The sequence below is a fragment of the Dermochelys coriacea genome, chromosome 8 (assembly GCF_009764565.3).
Source record: "Dermochelys coriacea isolate rDerCor1 chromosome 8, rDerCor1.pri.v4, whole genome shotgun sequence".
Taxonomy (NCBI): domain Eukaryota; kingdom Metazoa; phylum Chordata; order Testudines; family Dermochelyidae; genus Dermochelys; species Dermochelys coriacea.
In genome coordinates this window covers 52,440,653-52,465,671 of record NC_050075.1, presented here as the reverse complement: position 1 = coordinate 52,465,671, position 25,019 = coordinate 52,440,653, and the positions used below count along the sequence as shown (strand labels likewise).

The following is a 25,019-nucleotide window of genomic DNA, read 5'->3' as shown; positions in this document are numbered from 1 at the left end:
TGGAGCTGGCTGAGAGAGCGGTGGTGCGGAAGGATCTGATGTGACAGATACAAATGTGTACTACACTCTCCGGAGAAGTGGGGGAATGAGGAGTGCACGGATTCTCGGAGGAGGTGTTGCCTCTGCCAGGGGGGATTATTGCCTATACTTGCTCAGAAAGATGCTCAAAACTATTGTCTCTTCTTTATACAAACCTCAATTGCTGAGGGTCAGCGGCACAGGATGTGCTGCCCCCCATGGCTAGCAAAGCTCTCCTTAAAGGGCCGGCAATGTGGTCCTTTTCTTTAAAGCCCAAATCAGCCTCTCTCCCATCATCATATTTATTATTTGTAGGACAGCAGAACTTAGAGAGTCTGACTAGGAGCAGCGCCTCACTGTGCTAAGGGCTGTCCATATACATAGTACCTGCCCCGAAGAGCTTACAGTCTCCAGAGACAAGTCAGACAGAGGCAGTATGGGTATGGTTAGCCCCCATTTCACAGCTGGGGAACAGAGGAACTGTGGGTATGTCTACACAGCAGCTGGGAGTGAGACTTCCAGCCTAGGTAGACACTAATGGGGCTGGAGTGAGCATGCTAAAGAGAGCGGTGTGGATGTTGCGGCTCCAGCAGAGATGGATTAGGCACCTGAGCTCAGACCCAAGGGGTAGGTTTGAAAGTCCAGGCTGCCTCCACCATGCTATTTTTAACAGGCTAGTCAGAGCTCAGTTAGCACCAGTCTGTCCACTGGGCCAGGCTGAGTCCCAGCTGCAGTGTAGCTATACCCAGAGTGTCTGTGACTTGCCCAAGATCATAAAGGGAAGCCTTGGCAGAGCTAGGAATTGAACCTTAATCACAACTGAATCTTCGGCCAATGCCTCGACCACAAGGCTCTCCTTTCTTCTGCAGGCAGAGGGTCAAAAAGCTAGTGGAGAACAACAAAGTGCCACTTCCGTGGCATGGCCTCTCCTTCCACACCATCACTGAAGCTCCTCCCTGGGCTCTTTGCCAGCATCAGTCTATCCAGGTGGACATGGAAAAGGGCAGGGCTGGGGTGTGGCCACTGCCAGTGGCATCAGACATGCTTCTGCCCACCGCCACTCCCATCAGTGTGAATTCATTTGGGTTCCCCCTCCACTAAGTGAACCCTTCCCCCCAGGAATGGCTCCTGGGAAGGAGGTAACTGTAAAGCCATATGGTCAAAGAGCAAGAGAAACCAGCCAGGAATTCCTGGACCTCAGCTTCCCCCCCGCACCCAGCCACCCACATACATTTGGTCCTGCGGAAGGGGCTAGGGGTGTAAAGTTACATAACAGTTTAGAAAGCTCACAAGAGAAGGCAGCTCATCAGAATCCTGGCACCTGGTGACTAATGGGTTAAAAAGCTCCAGTCCATAGCTGCTCCAACACCATTTTTCATAAAACCCCCTGGCCCATTTTCATTGCCCAGCTTTCAGAAGGGCCCAACTTCTCTTTTTTTGTTTCAAAAATGTGATCCATTTTGTCCCTGCTAGTTTAGGTAACTGTCTGGAGATGTAGTAGCGAATGTACACAGTGCAGAAACACGTAGAGTGTAGAACATGATGAGCTACTCTCCAAAACCAGACTAACATCTAAATAAATACAACAAAATATTTACAAACTGGTCTAACCTGAGGATGATTTGTATTACTATAACTTCGAGGAGCTGTAGTCAAGGTCCCCGTAGTGCAAGGTACTGTACAAACACAGAATAAAAGAGACAGCCCTTCCCCAAAAAGCTACCAATCTAACTAACGCACACTTTGCAAAACTCAAGCCACAAGTCATAAGCTACATAGAGCAGAGGCTGTGTGTTTATAAGAGTTTGTTCCATATCTAGCACAAGGGGGCCCTGATCCCAGCTCCTAGCAGTTACTATAATATTAATGATCATTTAATTTTGGGTGAGCCCCCCTTTCCTTATCACCCTGCATTGAGTCATGTCACAGATAACCAGGGACCTGATTCTGATCCCCCTTACACCACTTCAATGGAATGTCATTTAAAGCCTGATCCAGTACCACTGGAGTCAATGGGACTTTGGTGCGTGCAGGATCCAGCCCTTACACCAGTGTCAGCAAAATCAGAGTCAGGCTATTTATTTGCTCTGTAAAGCATCATGCTATGGTGCATACATGCATGTTCCAACAAGTCAAGGGGAATCAAATATAACAGTAAACAAGAACCAGAAGGGAAGATCTAGGCAATAAGCAATAAAACAGATCAGGGAATTCTGAAGACTTACAGCTAGACTCCCAGTGGCTGTAAATCAGTGAGACTCCATTGACTCCAATGGAGGCATGCTATTTTCATGAGCTGTGTGTCAGCCCACTGCTACTTCTCGCTCCATCTGGCCTTTATTTGAAAGGCACAAAGAAATTCAACAGCCCCGCAGGTCTAATCAGCCCCTATCGGCTCAGGAGCTCAAATAGAGCAAGAGAAAGCATCACTGTGAAAACACAAATGCAGCTCTTGAAACTTGGCCCTGCACCATCCCCACCATTCACTGGCTGGATCCTGGCTTTACTTGGTGACCTCAGTCAGAAGACAGGAAGAAAAGGGAAGTTGAAAACCCACAAGGCTGTTGGTACCCCGTCTGATGGTAACTGACTGGCATATGATCAAGGTCACCCATCATCCAGTTGGGGCTCTCCAGTCCAGCAGTTCTATTTTCTGCAATGCTGCCAGCTTGTTCTGTGAATCCTGTTTCTTCCGAGCCCCAGGAAAGGTTCTGTAATTGGTTTGGGTTTCTGTTTAGCCCTTGAGAGCTTTCACATTATGATTGCTCTATAAAAGGCTGGCGCTTTTCTTCTTTTTTTTTTCCCTCTCCCCTACCTCCCCCGCCCCAATTCTCAAAACTCAGATTGGAACTAGCTAGAAGTAAAAACCTTTTGGAAACAGCAGATCTGAGGACTCAGTGCTGAAAGGTGGCATCTCAGCTACCTTGTCACACTTGGCCATGGCAAAGTGACCCAATTTCTAATCATGGGGGCAAACCTCCTTTCAACTGGGAAATGGCAAAATTCCCACTGATTTGAGTGGGGATGGAACTTGGATTGTAAGCCCATTGGAGTCAGGGTTGTTTTTCCATTCTATGTCTATCCAGGGTCTAACACTAGAGCCTCGGGCAGTACAATGATCAGGAAGAGGAATGAATAGTGTAGGCCCAATAAATGAGTTCCCGCTGACATGGCAGATCCCTAGAAAACGTCTTGTCCTGGCCAGCCTCACCAGAGTCCTGCGAGCAGCGGAGAGGGAAGATGATTGCAAAGAAGGAAGGTGTTTTAAAAATCAATCTTTCACTGTGCGCTGTATTGCTTCTGCAATTTGGAAATAGGAATTCCCATGAGACAAAAAAAAATCCATTTGTTCATAAAAATACACTACATATCACAAAAACAACAGCTGGCACTCATCCAGCACCTTTCATACAGAGATCTCCAAACACTTTACAGACCTTAATTAAGTAACACTCACTGCTCCCCTGTGAGGTAGGTATTATTAGCTCCCTTTTATGGATGGGGAAGCTACAGCACAAAGAAGTTAAGGTACTTGCCCAAAATGTGTTAGTGGCAGATCCAAGAATAAAAGCTAGTAATCCTGCTTTCCGTTCTCTTGCTCTAAAAACCAACTAACGCGTCTCCCTCCTACTCTATGTCAAATGGACTAAACCCTGCAGACTTTATTCATTCCTTATTCAGGCAAAACTCCTGTTAATTTCAGTAAAAATTTTGCCTGAGGCAGGAGTGCTGGATTTGACCAAAAACAGGTTTTCCATTATATGGATTTCAGCCAATTATTGCTCTGAAAATTCAATCTGCATCCTCTTGTGAGGATCCGTATCATCATAAATATAAAGGGAACGGTAACCACCTTTCTGTATATAGTGCTATAAAATCCTTCCTGGCCAGAGACAAAACCCTTTCACCTGTAAAGGGTTAAGAAGTTAAGATAACCTCGCTGGCACCTGACCCAAAATGACCAATGAGGGGACAAGATACTTTCATATTCCTTTTGTTTTTCCTGAGCCTCAAATCTGGCTAATTCCAGCTTCTGTTGAATAGTGCAGTCTGTCATCCTAACCTCTCTGTTTTTAACTAACTTTACACCCAAGAGTTAGAAAGAAAACAAACAAATAAAAAAGCTGGCTTGTAAAATTTTGCTGTGCTGTAACCTGATGCCTTTTTCTCTGATAGCTGTTCTCAGCCTACAGAAAATCCTTTTGTTATACCTGCTGCTCTGTCCCCCAGGCAGAGAGACAGAATCTACAGCTGCAATCACCTTTTACAAAACGCGTTAAAATCCTGCTGTGCTTCTGGTTCAAAATGATCCCACCGCTCTGCCACCATGTCAAGGTTCCTTCCCCACTCTGAACTCTAGGCTACAGATGTGGAGACCTGCATGAAAGACCCCTTAAGCTTATTCTTACCAGCTTAGGTTAAAAACTTCCCCAAGGTACAAACTTTGCCTTGTCCTTGAACCGTATGCTGCCACCACCAAGCATTTTAAACAAAGAACAGGGAAAGAGCCCACTTGGAGACGTCTTCCCCCAAAATATCCCCCCAAGCCCTACACCCCCTTTCCTGGGGAAGGCTTGATAAGAATCCTCACCAATTGGTACAGGTGAACACAGACCCAAACCCTTGGATCTTAAGAATAATGAAAAATCAATCAGGTTCTTAAAAGAAGAATTTTAATTAAAGAAAAGGTAAAAGAATCACCTCTGTAAAATCAGGATGGTAAATACCTTACAGGGTAATCAGATTCAAAACATAGAGAATACCTCTAGGCAAAACCTTAAGTTACAAAAAGACACAAAAACAGGAATATACATTCCCTCCAGCACAGCTTATTTTACCAGCCATTAAACAAAAGAAAATCTAACGCATTTTCTAGATAGATTACTTACTAACTTAACAGGAGTTGTAAGGCTGCATTCCTGATCTGTTCCCGGCAAAAGCATCACACAGACAGACAAACCCTTTGTCTCCCCCTGCCCTCCCATCCAGATTTGAAAGTATCTTGTCCCCTCATTGGTCATTTTGGGTCAGGTGCCAGCGAGGTTATCTTAGCTTCTTAACCCTTTACAGGTGAAAGGGTTTTGCCTCTGGCCAGAAGGGATTTTATAGCACTGTATACAGAAAGGTGGTTACCCTTCCCTTTATATTTATGACATGTATGGATGAACTCCTGGGCTACCTCTGTCAGCCCTGCACTAAGGGGTCACCCCTCAATTATTCATTTTCTGCTCTGCCTCCAAATAATTCCCCTAAACTCCACCCACAATTCCCACAAATCTCACTATCTCTGAGCAGGCTGAGAAGATACTGATGCAGAACTTCCAAAGCCTCAAGAAGCAAGAAAAATATAGTCCCCTCCTATATACATATTTTTTAAACCTTCTCTTACTTGACTGTATAATCCTTGCAGATTTTGCTTTGGTTTCTCTGTTTGATTGACAGAAATGCTATGAAGGGTGCCTGTCCAAAGACTGGACAGAACTTAAACATACATCCTCATGGCAGCAGTACCATTGAAGAGCCAAGCAACTTAAAAACTCAAATCCCTCTCCACCTCCAGTTCCCCTCACATCTGATCTCCCCCAGCCCATTTTCAAATGCCTGAAGGGATTGGGGAGAGTGTTGCAACATGCTCCTGAGATTTGAGTGACTTTGGACCGAGTAGAGATAGGATGGGTATTCATGGCCTAAGGGGGAATCTGCTCGGTAAAGGGCTTTGGAGATTATCATGCAGGCCAACTTCCTTTCAGCATCTGATCACTGCCAGAAGCCATTTATTGCCTTGTATTCCCTTCTGCCACAAACAGGATCCCTGAAAGAAACGGAGTATCCTCTTACACTTATAAATTGATACTGGGCGTTATGAAGGCAAATGACTGTACAGGCAGCCCAAGAGGGGACACAGCTCACCAGAAGGAAACTGAGCAGTGGGGAAAGAGAAGAAGGAGCAGAGAGGTGGTCCAGTGGCGGTCCATCAAGGGCCTGCCTGCACACATTTAAATAAATGGCAATGCTTCCCCCTGATTTCAGTAGTGCAGCATCATATCCTCAGTGAAGGATAGAGTCAGATAAAGGGTAACAGAGGAAAGAGGCCCAGAAACTTGCTCAAGGTCACACAGAGCCACAAACAGAACCCTGGTCCGATCTCCTCACAGCCAAACCAGGCCCCTACCCACTGTCTCCCTCATCAACAAGAGCCCACAGAAATGGGAGAGGTCTAATAAGACCCAACAAGTTGCTAGGCACTTTACAGGCTTGGTCCTGCCCTGAAGATTTCACAGTCTAGGGGCACATAGACTGTATTGTCCCACAAGTTTATAACAATTGGGACCATCCCATAGAATAGGGATGGATGGCAACCCTGTAACCTGCCTCTGCCCCTTTGTTCTATAATTGGCTCCAAATGCTCCTTCTCATTCTCTTGGTCTCAGGCTTGACACTAAGCCAGTGAGGGGCATGGTCTTCCCTGGACCTTTACATCCAGTAAGTCAGCTGCTAACTAACTCCTGCTGTTAGCAGAAAGACCATAGGCCCAGGACACAGGCCCATAGATCTCCTGTGGACCTATAGGATGCTCAGAAGCCTCTTTGATATGATGTATTCAAGTTGGTGGGGCCTGATGAGATTTACTCTAGGGTATTTAAGAAACTAGCTGAAGCAATCTCAGAACAGTTAGCAATTATTTTTGAGAACTCATGGTGGACAGGTGAGATCCCAGAGGACTGGAGAAGGGCAAACGTAAAACCTTTAAAAGGGGGAACGAAGAGGAACTGGGAAATTATAGACAAATCAGCCTGACTTTGATACCTGGAAAGATACTGGAACAAATTATTAAACAATCAATTTGAAAATGCCTAGAGGATAATAAGTAATATTCAATACGGATTTTTCAAGAACAAATCATGCCAAATCAACCTAATTTCCTTCCTTGACAGGGTTATTGGTCCAGTGGTTAGCAGGGGGCAGCAGTAGGCATGATATATCTGACTTTAGTCAGGTTTTTGGAACAGTCCCCACATGACATTCTCATAAGTAAACTAGGGAAATGTGGTCTAGATGAAATTACTTAACGGGGGGTGCACAATTGGTTGGAAAACCGTATTTAAGGAGATCTAGTGGGGTCCCACAGGGGGTTGACTTGGGTCCAGTACCATTCAACATTTTCATTAATGATTTGGATGATGGACTGAACAATACAATGATAAAATATCTGGATGACACCAAGTTGGGAAGGGTTGCTAGCATTTTGGAGGACATGATTAGAATTCAAAAAGACTGTGATAAATTGGAGAATTAGTCTGAAATCAACAAGATGAAGTTCAGCAAAGAGAAGTACAAAGTATGACACTTAGGAATGAAAAATCCAATGCATAAACAACAAAGAGTAGAATAACTGGCAAGCTGCAAGTACTGATGAAAAGGATCTGGGAGTTACAGTGGATCACAAACTGACTACAAGTCAACAATATCATGCTGCTGCAAAAGAGTTTATATCATTCTGGGATGCGTTAACAGGAATGTTGTATGTCAGACACAGGAGGTAATTGTTCTGCTCTACTTGGCACTGGCAAGGCCTCAGTACTGGAGTACTACGTCCAAGTTCTGGAGATCACACTTTAAGAAAGATGTGGAGAGGAGCAATGAAAATGATAAAAGATTTAGACACGTGACCAGAGAGAAAAGATTTAAAAACTGGGCACGTTTAGTCTTAAAAAAAGAAGACCCGGGGGGTACCTGGTAACAGCCTTCAAATAAGTAAAAGGTTGTTTTAGAGAAGATGCTGACTGTAGCAGGGCAGTCACCCTGCTCTGGTTGGAAGGGGTTAAAAACAGCCCTGGGAAACCAATTAGGAGCAGGCTTGAGGCAGCCAATCAGGGCCGGGCCGAGCCAGTATAGGAAGGGCTTAAGCCTTGGAGTTGGAAGGATTTAGCTGCCTTGGAGCATAGGGTACTGGAAGAAGAGCAAGAGCAAGAGGAGCTGGGGAGCTCCAGCCTGGCAACTCCCCAGGCTGAGGCCTTGTTAAGGCCTAAGGAGATGCTGGGTCTGCAGAGGTGCAGCTCAGGGATAGGCAGAGGTAGCTGGTCCAACCCCTTGCAATGATGAGTGGCCAGTTTGGACTGCAGTTTGCCCCAGAGAAAGGGGGGCCAGATGATGACTAGCAGTAACCACTGAGGTAAGGTGGGCATAAGGGGTGGGGGTTCCCCTGGGAGGGGAGACCCAGAATGTGGGCTACTGCTGTGGACAGGCACCCCAAGAAAAGGGGCACTGGGTTCCGGGAGGGACACGGGGGCCTGAGGCAGGAGAGACACTGGTCAGCAGGAGGCGCTCTGAGTGCTGGAATGAGCTAATTCCCAAGGCAACCAGCAGGAGGCGCCACGCAGGTGAGTGCTCGACTTGCTATACTGACCAATTGTTCTCCATGTCCAAAGAGGGTAGGACAAGAAGTAATGGGCTTATTCTGCAGCAAGGGAAATTGAGGTTAGATATTAGGTTAGATCCTAACTATAAGGATAGTTAAGCACTGGAACTGGTGACCTAGGGAGGTTGTGGAATCTCCATTGGAGGTTAGGCAAACACTGGTTAATGATGGTCTAGGTATACTTGCTCCTGCCTCATTGTGTGTGGGGTGGGACACTGGACTGACCTCTCGAGGTCCCTTCCAGCCCTACATTTCTAGGATTCTGCAATGTCATTGTCAATTCTGCTCTTAGCACTTGCCTTATAGGGTCAGGGTTCTCCTTCCAGGGCATGGTTGGGGTGCACTGATGGGGGAGGGTAGAGAGATCCAGCTCTGAGTGGAACTGGTGAATTAATTGTAATGCACTAGCAGACCATTAAATAAACAACTGCATTTAAAACAAAGATTAATGTGTAAAGTTTTGTAATTACTGCACTTCCAAAATGGCACCCAAGTTATGGCTCCAATTAATCTGTCATTGAGGAGAGGGGAGATAAAACATTTAGAGGCCTGACTTTAATTCTGAAAGGCTTATAACCACAATAGGAATCCTGCACCAGATCGCCAGCTGATGTAAACCAGCATAGCGCCATTGACTTCCAAAGAGTTACACTGATTTACACCATCTGAGGATCCATTCCCCTTTAGAGTTGAATGACACTGGCCCCCTGAACCCGAGCATTTCCACCGCATGCAGGACAGGAACAAGGCTAAGGAACTATCCTGAAGAGCTACCTCCTCACACTGGTGCATGCACAGATGCTCTGGTCACACACACGCATATCCAGACAGTCGTGCACACCCACACGTGCCCCCCTGTTCTCACACACTCATACAAGCACTTCCAGGCACACACACTCACTGACCCAGTTGGACTCTGTTTTCCAGATAAACAAGGGGCACTCGACTTCAGTCATTTACTACAGATTCAAAACACCAGTGATGAATTGTGTAACAACTTACATTTTGGGGGCACCTTCCAGGAATCCCCTCTAACTCCTCTAGCCCTCTCAGCAGCCTTGTCCTCCCATACACCTGATCATCCCAGTCCCTGGCTAGTCAGGGCCCTTCTACCATTGAGCAGGGCACAGCATTGCCTGAGCGCTGTCGCATTCCCACCCTCTGAGAGCAACAGAGCATGCTCAGAGTTCGCCCATGACAGTGAGCTTGGCTGTCGATAGGCCACGCTGCAGTTTTTAAACACAAGGAAAGCACTAACTGGGCTTTCCGCAGGGAATCTGCTCCCAAATCAGAAGGCTGGAAGAAAGAATAGGGTTTGTTTCCTGCCAGGACATCATTTCTTGGTTTGCAGCGGGATGGGGCAAGCTACTCTTCATCAGAAGTGCTTTCCCCTTATATATCTATATCTATATCGATCTCTGTCCCATCCATATATCATGCTTAAATAGGAGTAGCATTGTTGGGTTCTGAAAAAACTATCTCTACCAGCAGGGTCGCTGCGGAGTGAACTCGTGTGCCTCCAGGGACTACCAGTGTGGGGAGAGAGGGGCTAGGCCAGGGAAATGGATTCAGTTCTTTTTCTGTCACACTGCATGCAAGGAGTTGTGGGAGTTTTTGTAGTTACAGTTCCCAATGCTCATTATCTGGAGAAGAACCAAAACCAGCAATGGGAGAAATACCTAGACTGTTACCTGACCTTTTCGTGCCTTCACTGCAGGGGCTTCCCTCAAATGCTACTGACATTAGGAAAGTATAATATTTAGTTTCTGCTGTATAACAGCTCTTCCCCTATCCTTAGCAACGTGAGAGGTGCAAGTTCTTGCTAAAGTTTCTCCCAGGGACCTTGTCTAGACTAGGATTTAGAAGGCATTTGCTAACACTTGTTAAATGCCTAGTGTAGACAAGGCAGTGTCAACTAAGCCAAGTTAACAGATGATAAAGACACACTGCCTTGTCTACACTAGGCACGTAACTCGTGTTAGCAAACACCTTCCAAATCCTAGTCTGGACAAGGTCAGAGTGAACAGTAAAGACACCAGATCAAATACTTTAGGCAGGGCACGTGTCTGGCCTGAACTCTCCATGGGCTCATTACAGGCTGTGATCCTACAAGCTGCTCTCTTTGGGCTCACTCCCACATGTTGGGATGCCTGGGGCTCTCTGCAGGAGAAGGGACAGCTTGATGGAACAGGAACTCATTAAGGGAACTTAGGTGCTCCTTGCTGGGTTTCTTCAGTGAAGTGCTGCTGCTGCTTCTGCTTTAGATCCTCCTGTTAGAACATCCAGTCTGGGGGAGCAGAGCAACCTTCCTGCAGAAGACCTATTCCATTCCATGCACCACTGGGGCCAACATACAGAATGGGAATGAAAGTCAAAGGATTTAAATTTGTTTCTATTTTCTCACCTTTTCTGTGAGTTCATGCTCCTAGGATCTGGTTTTCAACAGCATTCAGGGCCAGACTTTCACATGCTCAGCACCCACAATCATCACCAAGTTTTCCAGAGAATAGAACTCCAGTTGAAACCTCTAGATAAGGGCTAGCTTTTAAGAGTGCTCCGCACCCAATGTGCCCCCACTCTGCTGAGCTCTTTATGGTACCGGTGCACTGGGGGTAGAGTCATCACCAGCAGCAGATGTCCTCCAGGCAGGAATGTGCAGACTGCTTTGGAGGAAACAAGCATCCACCAGAGCTTTGTCCAGAACCAGCTCCACTGCAGCTTCTTCCAAAGGTCTGAAAAATGCCTTTTGGTGCCACCTCTGCACTTATTGGAGTGGCTATGCCCTGGAGTGGCCATGCCAAAATGCCACAAGAAAGGCTGCTCTTGGGTCACTCACAGCTGCATGCTGGGTGAAGTCTTCTCAGGCTCTGCTAGATGGGACACCTGCTGGGGCGCATAAAAGAAAAAGGCCCAGTTCTGATCTCACAGTTGCTTAACTCTCCTGACCACAGTGGGGAGATACCTGTCCTGCACCAACGGACGTGAGATCAGACTGAAGACAATGGTGTGCAGGGAGGGAGGCAGGTACTGAAGCGAGTCAGAGGGCTCAGTTCTGCTCTCCGTAGTAACTCTCATAAGCCTATGGACCTACCTGGGGGTATGTGTCTGGTGCATATGAAAGCTGAATCAGTCTCAAAGCGTTTGTCTGATGTCACAACTAGCCCTAATTTTGCCAAGTGGCCTGTTCCTGTAAACCCAGTGAGTCAGGGGCCCGGCTTAATTTCTAAATTCTTTGACAGGTTTCAGAGTAGCAGCCGTGTTAGTCTGTATTCGCAAAAAGAAAAGGAATACTTGTGGCACCTAAATTTTTTAGTATTTTGAACATATCCAGTGGAGATTTGCTCTTCTCCCAGATCTAATCTTTTTCTGCTACTTAAAACTGTGTATTATGATGATCTTAGGCAGGCAGAATCCTATGAAGGAGCTTAACAGCACCAAACCTGCAGAGATCCAGGGTGCAAACAGAGAAGTTCTTATCAGTTTTGTCCTGGTGCAGAGATATAATTGGAGGTGATTTGCAGCAGCTCCATTGCCTCACCTGATCTAGAAATGGAATCAAGTTCCTGATTTGCATCCTACTCCAATAGCCTGGGAGGATGCACACAAGATTTCAGTTGGCAACAAAAAGAAAGTCCTGACTGTATACACTTCTCCGTGCTACTGGCAATAGCCAGCTTCCTAAAAGGATCAATATATTCTGTGCATGGAGAGAATTTCATTTCTTCCGCCACTGAAACGCAGCCACCGCTGAGGAGAACACAGCAGTTCTTTAGCAACATGGCACAACAGTTTAATACAGGAAGAAAGGAAGAATACCATGAGCAAGTGCATGTATCCCACCACTGGCCAGGGGAAAAAAGGGGCTAACAAACTTCATCAACACTACCTGCCACGCCTTGAGGAGATTTTAACAAGCTATGATCTTAGAGGGAAGGGCTGACAAATGAGCCTCATTAGGGAACTAGACCTTCGAAAGGAAAGATTTGGAGCAGGGGAGTGGCCTGACCTGAAGAAGAGCCAATGCTTAATTTGTACTGAAAGAGGTGCCGGGGCTCAAGCAATTTTGTTTGTTTTTTTACATTCATAACTGATGCAGCAAAAGTGCCAGGGATCTAAACTGCCAAGCCTAGAGGTGCCGGGACTCAATCCTGGCACAAATTAAGCACTGAGAAGAGCTTATCCTGCCTATAGGGCTCAATGCCAAACCATACTACAGGTGGGTGAGTGTCTGTCTAGACAGACTGTTGTGGACTCCAAAGGCCAGGGCTGTCATGTTTAAGGAAGAACTGGGGCACTGGTGCATTAGCCTCCCAAGGGTGGGGGAGTAAAAAAACCCCAAAAGCAAAAAAAAAAAAAAAAAACCCACCCCCACAACAATACCAGTTCAGACAGCACTATGGAAGTTGGTGGATTCAGCAGCGATCAGTCGATAAGACATCCAATGGGACGTGCAGGGGCCATTTGGGGAAGGCAGGATGTAATTGTTCAGCTGGAGTGTAGCCAGGAGAACATGCTGCATTAGGTGCTCCAGCAAGTCCTGTACAGTGCTATTAGGCAGTGTTTCCCAGTGGTTAACACCTTTGGAGACGAGGTTAAAAGCCAAACAGATGGCAGCTGGTCCATGGGCTTGAGGACAGTTATATTACCGCTTGAGCCACAGCTCCCACTGGGAAGTTAGGCCTAGATCCTCAAAGGTACTTGAGTGCCCAACTCCCATTGATCCCCTTTGAGAATGTGGGTCTTAACAAACATTTCTCTCTGGCTTTCTCTGAAACAACGCTCAGGAATGCTGCCCAGTGCAGTTCCTGACAAGGGATGCAAACAAACCAACCAACCGCAGCTCTCTCTCATCCATGCCCGGATGCACAGGTGCTGGATCTTCCGATCCATTCTGCAGCCATTACCACCATCAAAGCTCTTCAGCTTTGTATAACAGCATACCGCCTCCCACCCAGAACGCTTTTCCTCATTGCACATTGGCCCTGGGCCTCCCTATCTGACTCATGACCCCTGAAAAATCTCTTGGGGAAATAGAAAACCTTGTTCCTCGCAAAAGCCGTGCCCAGAGGGAAGCTTTCACTGATGAGTGAAGCCTGTTGTACACGTGCAGGTTTTGGACACATCTGCTGCATCAGACTCAGAGAACCCGAGTTCAGCTGCAGATTGCTCCCAATTCAAAACTGTCACCAAGAATCTGAAAACTTTCCCCGAAATCTTTCTGACTTTTCAAGAAACACTTGCCATTGCAGAGTAAAGAACCGAGGCAAAATCAGGGAGAGAGAAAAGTAAAAAACACTCTGTACTACTGAGCTGGAAAATACTGCATGTCCTGTTGATATGATGTGGTTATAGAAATGATGTTCTGTTGGATGTGGATATAGATAATGAACGAGATCCAGACTGACAGAGTGGATATGTTTGCCCTAGCTCAGCAATTTAGTCACATAAACACCTTAAAATTAGGCTGAAAAGCTGAATGCAAAGCTATAAACTGTTTCCCAATACTGCTGTTCATCACATATGTATAGTCCATATGTTTCCTTTGGATCCAAAGAGGAAAGATGCCCTGGTAGATAAGGACTCTGACCTGCATTCTGATCCTTGCTCTAACTCAGATGTCCTAGGTGAGTTACTTAGACCTGCATTCTCAATAATATCCCCTGATTTTGCATGACCAATTTGAGTTGTCTAAAGCCGGATTCTGAGAGGTGCTGAGCAGCCACAGATCCAACTGACTTCCCTAGGGATCTCCAGTTGGGGGCCCAAAATTAAGGAATCCTCTGGAAAACAGAAGCCTACTTCTCTCTGTGACACAGTTTTTCTCCTCTCCAAAATGGGGACAACCCTCCTTCCCACAGAGGTGTGCTATGAAGAGATACTCATCCCTGTTTGGGAGGGGCATAGATACTGTCGTAATGAGCACTATGGTAAAGCCTAGCAATAAATTAGAAGGTGAACCAAAAGGAAGTTGACTCTGTTCCTACGTGTGTCAAGGAAGGAGAGTTTGATGTTTGGCCCACGTGGGGCTGTGTAGGGGATAACTGGTTAGAAGCCACTGGCACTGTAGGTCCCAGAGTCCTGTCATAATTGATTTGGGCTGACTGCCAGCATGGCTGGAGTCTCCAGATTCAGAACAGTGGAATGTGGAAAAGGCTCTTATGGGCAATGACTACCTTGTGGCACAAGTTGGTTGATCTAGTTCCTAACTGAGAGGTGTCCACGTTCCAAAACCATTATCACAATTGCCTCCCTGGCTGGCAGTCTCAGCAGAGGGTCCAGAACTGAATAAACGATGCAGATTGAACTCCTCACTCGGCCTGTGGAGTGACCTCACCAGGTCAGACATGAGGCACTTTGGTAGAGAACTTGCACTGTTGCTGAAACCTGTTCAGTGGACAAACAGGCTTCAGTCTCCAGGGCTAAATCCAAATGAATAGGAGGACTGTGTTTATGGACTTATCCACTGCTGGTATAAAGGAGTGTAGCTGCATTTAAATTAGTGGAGGGCTTAACCCCTAGGACAAAATGCAGCTGTTTCTCTATTTTAACCAGCCTTCCCCTCAGGTATTAGTGTTCTTTGTTTCCATTTATAGAGACTCCCTTGGCTAATTATCAGCGATGCATTAAAGGACTTTCCCCATTACTATTCCAATGCACGCTTGATAGTCACCTTTCTCCAGATAGGAGCCTTTGGGGCTGGGAACTTTCAAAGCTGCCTGGCAGATTTGGACACCCAATTCCTATTCATTTAATGAATGTCCAGAAACCTTCGACAGCTTTAAAAATCCTCTGTCCAAAGCTTGTGGGCCAAATCTATGCCTGGTGTATGCAGCTGCAGCTCCACCGACTTCAATGGAGCTCTGCTTCCTTGAGGTAGGGCTCCATTTGGCCCCTTTGCAATGGGTTGGTCTCAGCTAGTGAGAGAGGTTGCCTCCGGCCCCCCACCCACCAAATGGAGAATTGGTTACAAAAACAAAAGCCCCTCTGCTACTTTTTCACTACCCCTACTTGTCACTCTGTCAAACGATCCATTAAAGTCCCTTTTTCATTTCAAAGGGACGGAGAATGTGGCTGTCAGAGAGCCACAGCTCCATATCCATCGCAATAAGTAACTGCCCAGGCCAGAAGAAGAACTCTGTGCGGCTCAAAAGCTTGTACCTTGCCCTTTTCTTGCAGCGACAGGATTTAGAGAGGCTGGGGGAGGGGCAATGCTGGCCATCAGTTACAGGAAAGCAAAGACTCTCTTCCTCCGGAGGATACAAGGCATACAGCTGGGACTGTCAACATTATCTTGGAGCATAAACAGAGGTTTAGTTTAATGGCTCATTAAATGTAATTACATTTACAAAGTCATACTCCGATAGCATCCCACGTGCTTACACACTACAGGAATGGGTGCATGCAAGAAAACAAAGCCCAGGGCCTGCTCCTGTCCTCAGGCGCACATGTCCAATCCCTGCTAAAGTTGTGGAGAGTTGCACATCTCTAGAGCCTCAGCTAGCTTCCAAGGACCTGCAGTGATTTACACCAGGATCCAGCCCCACTAGAGTTGCCTTAATTTTTAGGTAGCAAAACACAAGCAGCCTGGTTCTCTCTTTCATAAAACCCTCATTAATATGCAGGCGTGTCCTTCAGATGGGCACAGCACTCAGCTGCCACTCCGACAGGGTGACTAACATTGACAGGCATTGCTTGTCTCTCTGTCACTAGGAGAGTGGGAGCTTTGGTGCCCATCTAGTGGCTGAGCCACAGAAGAATCCCTTACCTCTTCCAGCCAATAGACTTAGTTCATTCTCAACTTATTTCTGTCTAGGTATGATACTTCTCTGGCCCCCATTAACGTTGAAGTATCTGAGCACTTCACAATCTTTAGTGTATTTTGTCCTCACGACACCCCCGGGAGGCAGGGCAGTGCTACGATCCACATTGTACAGACGAGGGAAACTGAGGCACAGAAAGGCTACGGTTACACAGGAAGCCTGTGGGAGAGCAGGGGATTGAACAGAGGTTTCCACAGTCCCAGGCTAATGCCTTAATGGTTGGAACACCCTTCTTGCTAGAGTTCCAGCAATGGAGGCTTTTAGCTCTGAAGATCCCACATTCAAACCTCACTGGTGGCTTAAGCAGGGTCAGTTTTACTTCCATGTTCCAGTTTTACTTCCAATCAAAATTAGACGGACAAAGAAATGCATTCTGGGGTAGGGAAATAGCATACTAGCTGCACAAAGTGACCGAGAACCTAGGTAAGGGCTGCCTCCAACAATACCTGCCCTCTGCTGCTGTCTTTCACCATTGGGTTTAGATCTGGATAAGGCACTAAGCCAACACTGGTGGCCCTGGGAAATAACCATCTTAGACATGGGCCAAGGTCAAATGTATTGGATCTCTTAGCAGCGTTTGACACATTGGTCATTGCTGCTGACTAGCCTCAGAGACCTGGCAGAAGCAGATGGAGTTGTTTTACTTGGTCCTTCTTACAAGATGGAAATGAAATACCATTTAAAACCTGCTGAGCAAATATTGGAACCATAACTTCTCTTTTGGCAATCAAACAAAAGGATCACCAAGCCTGCCTAGGCATGGCACCATTCAGATCTCCCTCAGTCCTCCCCATTGGCCAGGACCAGTCAAACCAGTCCCAGCTCTACCCCAGGGTCAGGACTAGCCAAACCTAACCTGGCTCTGCCTACTATATTGGCACTGTAGAATAGATTCATTGGGTCATAGAACTGTAGAGCTGGAATGGACCTCAAGAGGTCATCAAGTCCAGGTGGCAGGACCAAGTAACCCTAGACCACGGGTGGGCAAACTATGGCCCGGGGGCTGCATCCAGCCCTCCAGATGTTTTGATCTGGCCCTCGAGCTCCCACTGAAGAGCGGGGTCCGGAACTTGCCCCGCTCCAGCCAGGGAGCGGGGTCGGGGGCTTGCCTCGTTCCACACGGCTCCCAGAAGCAGCAGCATGTCCCCCATCCAGCTCCTATGCATGGGGCAGCCAGGGGGCTCCGCACACTGCCCTTGCCCTGAACCACGGCCAATGGGAGCTGCAGGGGTGGTGCCTGCGGATGGGGCAGCTTGCAGAACTGCCTGGCTGCACCTCCATGTAGGAGACGGAGTGGGGACATGCTGCTGCTTCTGGGAGTTGCTTGAGGTAAGCTCACACTAGAGCCTGCACCCCTGACCCCCTCCCATGCCCCAACCCCATGCCCCACCCCTGATCCTCCTCCCAGCCTCCGAACCCTCGGTCCCAGCCCAGAGCACCCTCCTGCTCCCCAAACCCCTCATCCTCAGCCCGCCCCGAACCCTCACCCCCCAACCCCAACCCCAGCCTGGAGACCCCTCCTGAACCCTGAACTCCTCATTTTTGGCCGCACCCCAGAGCCCTCACCCCCTCCCGCACTCCAACCCCCAATTTCGTGAGCATTCATGGCCCACTATATAATTTCCATACCCAGATATGGCCCTCAGGCCAAAAAGTTTGCCCACCCCTGCCCTAGACCATCCCTGACAAGTGTTTGTCCACCCTGTTCTTCAAAACCTCCAAACCTCCCTTGGAAGCCTATTCCAGTGCTTAACTATCCTTATAGTCAGAAACATTTTCCTAATATCTAACCGACATCTCCCTTGCTGCAGATTAAGCCCATTACTTCTTGACCTACCTTAAGTGGACATGGAAAACAATTGATCTCAATCCTTTTCATAACAGCCCTTACCACAATTGAAGACTTATCAGGTCCCACCTCAGTCTTCTTTTCTCAAGACAGTTTCTTTGAATTTTTTTATCCTTCCCTCGCAGCTCAGATTTTCTAAAGTTTTTGTCATTTTTGTTGCCCTCCTCTGAACTCTTTCTAACTTGTCCAAATTTTTCCTAAAATGTGGCACTCACAACTGGACACACTACTCCAGCTGAGGCCTCACCAGTGCCAAGTAGAGCAGGACAGTAACCTCCTGGGTCTTACATATGATACTCCTGTTAACCCACCCCTGAATGATATTAGCCTTTTTTGCAACTGCATCACATTGTTGACTCATTCAATTTGTGATCCACTCTAACCCCCAAATCCTTTTCAGCAGTACCACCATCGCACCAGTTATTCCGTTTTGTAGCTGTGCATTTGATTTTTGCTCCCTTGAGTGGAGCACTTTGCACTTCTCTTTATTGAATATCATCTTGTTGATTTCAGACTAACTTTCCAATTTGTTGAGATCATTTTGTATTCTAATCCTGTCCTGTAAAGTGCTAGCAACCCCTCCCAACTTGGCATCATCAACACATTTGATAAACATACTCTCCACTCCATTATCCAAGTTATTAATTAAAATATTGAATGGTACCAGACCCAGGACTGGCCCTGCGAGACCCCACTAGAGATATCCTCCCAGGTGGACAGTGAACCATTGATAACGACTCTTTCAGTATGGTCTTTCAAGCAGTTGTGCACCCACCTTATAGTAATTTCACCTAAACCACATTTCCCTAGTTTGTTTATGAAAATATCATATGGGACTGTGTCAAAAGCCTTATTCATACGTCCGAGTTCAGTTTCTTTAGCTCTTAAAATATCATCACACTATTCCCTACAAAAAGACAAAAGCATTTGTTTTGCTTTGTATCCCTGTCTTCTGCCCTAATCACATCACCTTACAGCCACCTTGCAGGCCAAGGACTCCTCCCTTATTTACTCACCAGATACGTCGCTGTTAATTTATGCAGACCACTCCGTTTGCATCCTATCCCTGCTGCCCCTTGGAACTCTCGCATGACTTTAACACAGGTATAATGCCCTCAATTCCATGGAGCTACTGCTACTGTCAACTGGTATAAATGAGAGGGGAATCGGGTCCTCAGATACGAGGCCTGGTTTCCCAGCTCACCGCCTTTACTCATTCTGCAGTGGATCCTCCTACATTTTAAAGTGTGATAACATATCCCAGGGTGGCCAGATATTATGTCATCATGTCGTAGGTCTGACCTTTGACATTGTGAACAGAACTGCACCCTGCTGTGGGCTAATGCTTGCACAGCATTCCTCCCCCCCCAACTGTCTCTGTTGCAATGAAAACCCTCTTGGGACCAGTTCTCCTTTTACTGCTATTAGTGTTGCACTGTTGGAACTCCATGGGGCTTGATTCTGAGCTCATTTATGCTGGGGTACATGAGGTATAATTCCTATAAGACAATGGATTTGGGCTTTAATCCTTACTTATGCTCACCAATGCAAGTAAAGGGGATGCAATCTGTCTCTGTGCACTCCATGGACAGGGTACTAATCTCACTTAATGAGTGAACGAAAGGTGAGTCTCTGATGCAGAACTGTGCATGGAAGACACCCAAGAGATATATATTTAAGCTGGGAGAATGAGGTTTGCAGTGAAACCACCCAGAGACACACCACCCATATCCCTGATAGATTTTGACTTTGCGGAATGAAAAATGTGGCATGAACTCTCTTAACATTTCCAGCAGATGAAGCATGAAACACCCTTTCAAGAAAAAGACAGTAATGGAGCCGCGCTAAATATTTCATCTCAGTAGCAAAACAGCCATGTGTAAGGTCAGCACTTCAATCTGCGAGCAGCTCAGCCAGGGTCTCAATTTCTGCTCTCGTAGCAGATGTGCAGGAAAGGAAATCAGATGGGGGGGGGAGGACAGACAAGACTGTGTGCCTATTGTTGTCTATCTAAGCTTATCTACCTTCATTTAGTGGGGGTGACTGGCAGCCCTGGTGACTAGCGTCCTGGATTTATCCACAGGACACATACAGCAATGGGCCAGGGTGGTTCTATTTCTGTTTATGTCTATTGTTAAATTAACTGATCTTGCTCAGGCCACAAGTAACATTTTTTGATATTTGTTATTTATAGCTCCTTCCCCTGTCAAGGAGAGAGTTGGTAACTGGGCCATGACACCCCTACCCACACTTATATCTAGGGTGTTTCATGACCGGAATTGAGCAGCCGGGTGCCTGAAAGAAATTCCAAAGGGAGGACAGACCTAGGTCTCGCTGGGATCATCAGGCATTCATTCAGGGAAATCCTCTGGCCTGTGTTACACACAATTGTCCCTCCTGACCTTAGAATCTATTAACCTGATCTTTGTCTATGGTAACTTCTGTCATAATTCATTCAATAGCCTTATACACTTGGATTCCCCTTCTTCCGTTGTCAAATCCACCTCTGTTCAGAGCAGCGCAAACACGAATCTGATCTGTCAAAGAAACTCTGAGTTTTCCAGGTCTTAGCCTCTACTAGACTGTTGTTCATACCCCAAACCATTAGGAGACAAAATGATGAGGGAAGATTTGTTTTTCATCAGGGCAAGGGCCTTGCTGGACCTCTTTGGAGTGGACCTTTTACTTGGAGCTGAGTGGGGAGTGGTGTGACTGCTAAAGCCAATAAGGACACCACATTGAAGAACCCATGGCATGGAATATCAGTAACCCACACTGCAGTTTAACATGGGCTCCTGCGTCGTCTGCTCATAGCCCTTCTTCAGCACTATGTCCATCACTACAGCCTGATCCTGCTCTCGCTGCACTAGGAGTAACCCCACTGAAGACTCACCACTGTAAAAATCCCTGGCATGAGGAGACTCAAGCCTGTTGTCTCATTAATTAATTTCCACTAGTGGCAAATGCTAATCTCCTATTATCACAATCTCTGGTTTATCAACAAGTGAAAACCCTTCCTACCCATTTAATGAGCCTATTATACTTCCTAGATCACTAGCAAAGCTGCCCAGCTTAGTACATCTCCTGACCCTTCTGAGGCTCTATTAATGCTAATTAACTAAAAACCAGGCTCAGGAACAGCCCAAATATTGACAAGTCACAAACAGCATCACATTTAAAAACTAAGCTGCTTAGGGCAGACCATTCAGGGAACAGGCGGAGGACAGTCAGAGAACTGTGTGTGTACTGATGGACTATTCCACAGCATATTTGAAAGTCTCTACAATATACAGACAGAATCAACAACAGAGAGGAACTCCAGCTGCATGGCTAAATGTTACTATAGGCCCTTTTGCAGGGGACAGAAATTCAGCCTCCAGGATGAGCTTAGAGGAAACAATGGTGAAGCAGTCACCCACAGGGTGTAGGCAGTAATGTTCAGGCTAAACCCAGCTCTCCTTCCTAATTATGGACTGCAGCGAGAGACAACACAGAGATCCTTGGGAACAAAGGGATTTGATTTCCTTCATTTCAGCAAATCAGGCGGATGAGGCCGTCTATCAACCGTATGTATAGGAGAGCATGGTTGGGGCTCTGCTGAGCTACCATGTCCCTGCTGTCCAGCACACCTGCATAGGGGGCCTGGTGGAAGCCCCATCACCTGGGACTTTTCAAACTTAGCCTAGGTAAAGCACAAGAAGTGCTGTAGGGGACAATCCTGGCCTGGCTCAGAGATGGGCTTGCTAAATCCTTCCCCTCTCTGCCTGCTAGGACTCCTCAAGGAGAGGGTGTTACTGCTTTAAAAACACAAACACACAAGTTAGCCAAGAAATCGGAAAGTCCAACAGGGCAGCTTGGGCTCCTGCAAGGCGCGGCAGGCTGCCGCCAGCCCTCCCACGCTTCAGTGGGGCTCCCCAAAGCAGAGCTCTGAAGCGGACGGGAGGAAATCCAGCTCGGAAACAAATAGCCCAGTGTCAAGAGCTCACCCCGCTGCCCTGGCTGGCTGCTCTCTGATCATTCCCCGCAGCCATGCGAGTGCTTCACCATTCACCAATGGCCAGATCTGACTTTTCTTCCTTTTCTGTGCACCCTCCTGGTCTTTTTTCCCTTTTATGTGAGGCGGCGGGGGGGGGGGAGAGAAGCAAGAGATTTCAGTTAAATTTCCTAGCTAAGGAGCCTGGCAGGACTGTCAGCGAAGAGGAGCCATCCCCAGCATAACAGCCCGGCACTTTCCCCCGGCCGGGCGGGGGAGGGGCGTGGGGGGGCTCCATGCAACGGCAAAGACCTGGCCGAGAAGTTTGCAGAGGGAAATGTCTCGCTGCCTTCTGGACACAGCTCCCCTTTTGCACGGGACTCTGCAGACCTCTCCTCTCTGGCCACACAGCCTCCCCCCAGACAGAGACAGGAAAGCAGCTTACCTTGCAAGCGTCTGCTCCGACCGATCGCCTCCCGCCCGCTCTGCGGGCAGGACGGGCTGCGAGGCAGGGGCTGAGCGGCTGCTGAGGTCGGAGGCGATGGAAGCGCCCTCAGCTCGCTGAGCCTCGTGTATATTTCATGGCTGCGGTGAGCGCCCCTCGGCTGCAGGGGGCGCCCTGCTGCACCGCCTGGCCCCCGCCCCCCCCTACAAGGCGGTAGCCGGGTGGGGGGTGGCGACGGGACGGGACAACGGCATCGGAAATCCCGCTCCGAGCTCACTCGGGGGAAGCCACCGAGGATGCAAAGCGGCGAGCCAGTGCAATGGCCAGGGGTGGCTCCCCCGCCCCCGCTGAGCCGGCCGCGCCGTACCGCCGACGGAGGAAGGAGGGCGGCCCGCCTGGGAGGCGGGGGGCACAGGGAAAGCAGGAGCCCAGAGCGGGGCTGCGACTTGCCCCAGCGCAGCTTCGAACTCCCGGCGCGGGGAGAGGCGCCAGGCTGGGGCCAGGGGCACCCGCACGCAGCAGTATCCCGCCTGGGAACCAGCGCGCCGGGCGCGGCCCGGAGGAGTCAGGGACGCCGCCGCCCTCCCGACGGGTGGATCGAAAACAGCAGCTCCCGAGAGAGACCCGCCGAGCGTCCGGACGCTTCAGAGCAGGCAGGGAGCCAACAGGTTCCTCCCCGCCCTGGTGCTCAGCCCAGCGCGCCAGCCACGCGGGGCCCCTGCCATTGTTCCCGCGCCCCCAGCCCGGCCCTGCCTCGCTGTGCCCTGTCCATGGTGCTGGAATCCCAAGCCGCCCTGCCTCCTCCAAGGCGCCTGTATTTCCTGCACACCTCTGCTCCGAGTTCCCCACCGCTGCCACCAGCGCCCCCAGGGCAGCTCCGGCTGGGTGCAGTTGCTAATGAAATCTTTGACCTTTGACCTTGGCCAAACTACACCGAGCATGATGGGGGCCGGGGGGGGGGGGTTCTGAAATCAAACTGCTGCATCTGCTCATCCCTCCCGGTTTTGCTAGGCCTGGGAGCGGCTTTGATCCAGTGCCAAGCGTCCCACGTAAGGTACTCCTGGCTGCCAACTCACAAGCGGGATCAGTGCTTCAAAAGGGCCAGAAAGGAAAACAGATGCCAAAGCCTGGACTTGGGCTTTGCCTGAGGCCTAGGCAGGATTTGCGCATGGATGAGATACAGATGAGATGGGGATATGAAAGCCAGCCACAGGATTGTCTCAAATAAGATTACTCTCTGGTCTACTACCCTTTGCAGAATAGAGCCTATCTTTGGCACACTTTAGTCCTGCACAAGAGGGCTTGTTACAAGACACTACTTCTGTTCCTAGTAGCTCCAACCCTCTCTTATATAACTGTTCATTCCCACCCCCAAACAGGTGTTCCTGGAGCTAAGTGTTAGCCACACAGTGTTCTGAAGGATGGGGCAGCATTTAAGCTACAAACCTTCCTTTATTTTATAGGTAAGCTAAGATAAAGAGAATGAAACTTCAGGCCATAAGCCAACTACTGTAGTGATCAGGAAGGAGCTTTTCCACCCATGCATCTTATTGCACCATTACCTCAGTGCATTAGGAATGTTCTTTTTGCTTTCCTCTTTTGAATTTCCTATTTTGAATTTCTGGATTGGGAAACCAGTGTTCTGTTCCCAACTCTGCTACATGACCTAGAACAAGTTACGTCACCTTTCTGTGCCTTCGTTTTCTCATCCCTAAAATGACAATACTGATACTGACCTTCTTTTGTAATGTACTGATGAATAGCACTATAGAAGAGCTAATGGCTTTAAGAGGGCAAAGTAATACCTATTTTGTCCATACTGTATTTCCTGTACTCCCATTGCCATAAATTAAGGCATCTGACTGTTAGGATCCAGCATCTCGTTCTTGATCCACACAGGAAGTTATAATTTCATTTCTAGCCCTCATATTCTATTGCCAAAATATTGATGGTAATGTCACAGATTCAGCATTATGATTGCCTTGCACAATCAGAAGGCACAGGTGAGCTGGGGAGGGAATAAATCTGTGTTTGAATGAGAGCTAGCAAAAGGACAAGGGAATAAAACATAATGCACCTATATCCTTCTCACTGTGGTATATAAGCACCACTCACCCACCCACACTCACTGAAGGAATTACTCCCATTTAATAGGCCAATCCATTTTATGAAATCCTGTGCACGGAGGGCTAGCAAATTCAATAAGGAGTCAAGCAAGGAAAATGGATGTGCCAAATACGCGTGTGGATCATAGCAGAGAGACATGTCCCATTAGCTTTGTTCCTGAGTTACCAAATGTAGGTTAACACCAAGTTCAGCTCCACAGAGAATGACCACGGGCCTGAGAAAGCTATTTCCAATGAAGTTCTAAACAGGATGTGAAGAACACTATTGTAGCCATTAGAAAATGCACGGGGAAATGGAGACAAGCAGAACATAATTACTATACTGAAGTCAGGGTGGAAGGATACTCCCCAACTTCTTGGAAAAAAGAG

General features: G+C 47.8%; 1 protein-coding gene across 1 annotated transcript in view; it reads right to left on the bottom strand.

The window, feature by feature from the left end:
* FAM163A (family with sequence similarity 163 member A) overlaps window positions 1-22,777 on the bottom strand; it is a 73,462-nt gene extending 50,685 nt beyond the window's left edge. Inside the window, exon 1 of the mRNA XM_038413530.2 lies at window positions 22,525-22,777. The gene's annotated coding sequence lies outside the window, so the exon portion shown is untranslated. The remainder of the gene's footprint in view (window positions 1-22,524) is intronic.
* Window positions 22,778-25,019: the final 2,242 nt, after the last annotated feature.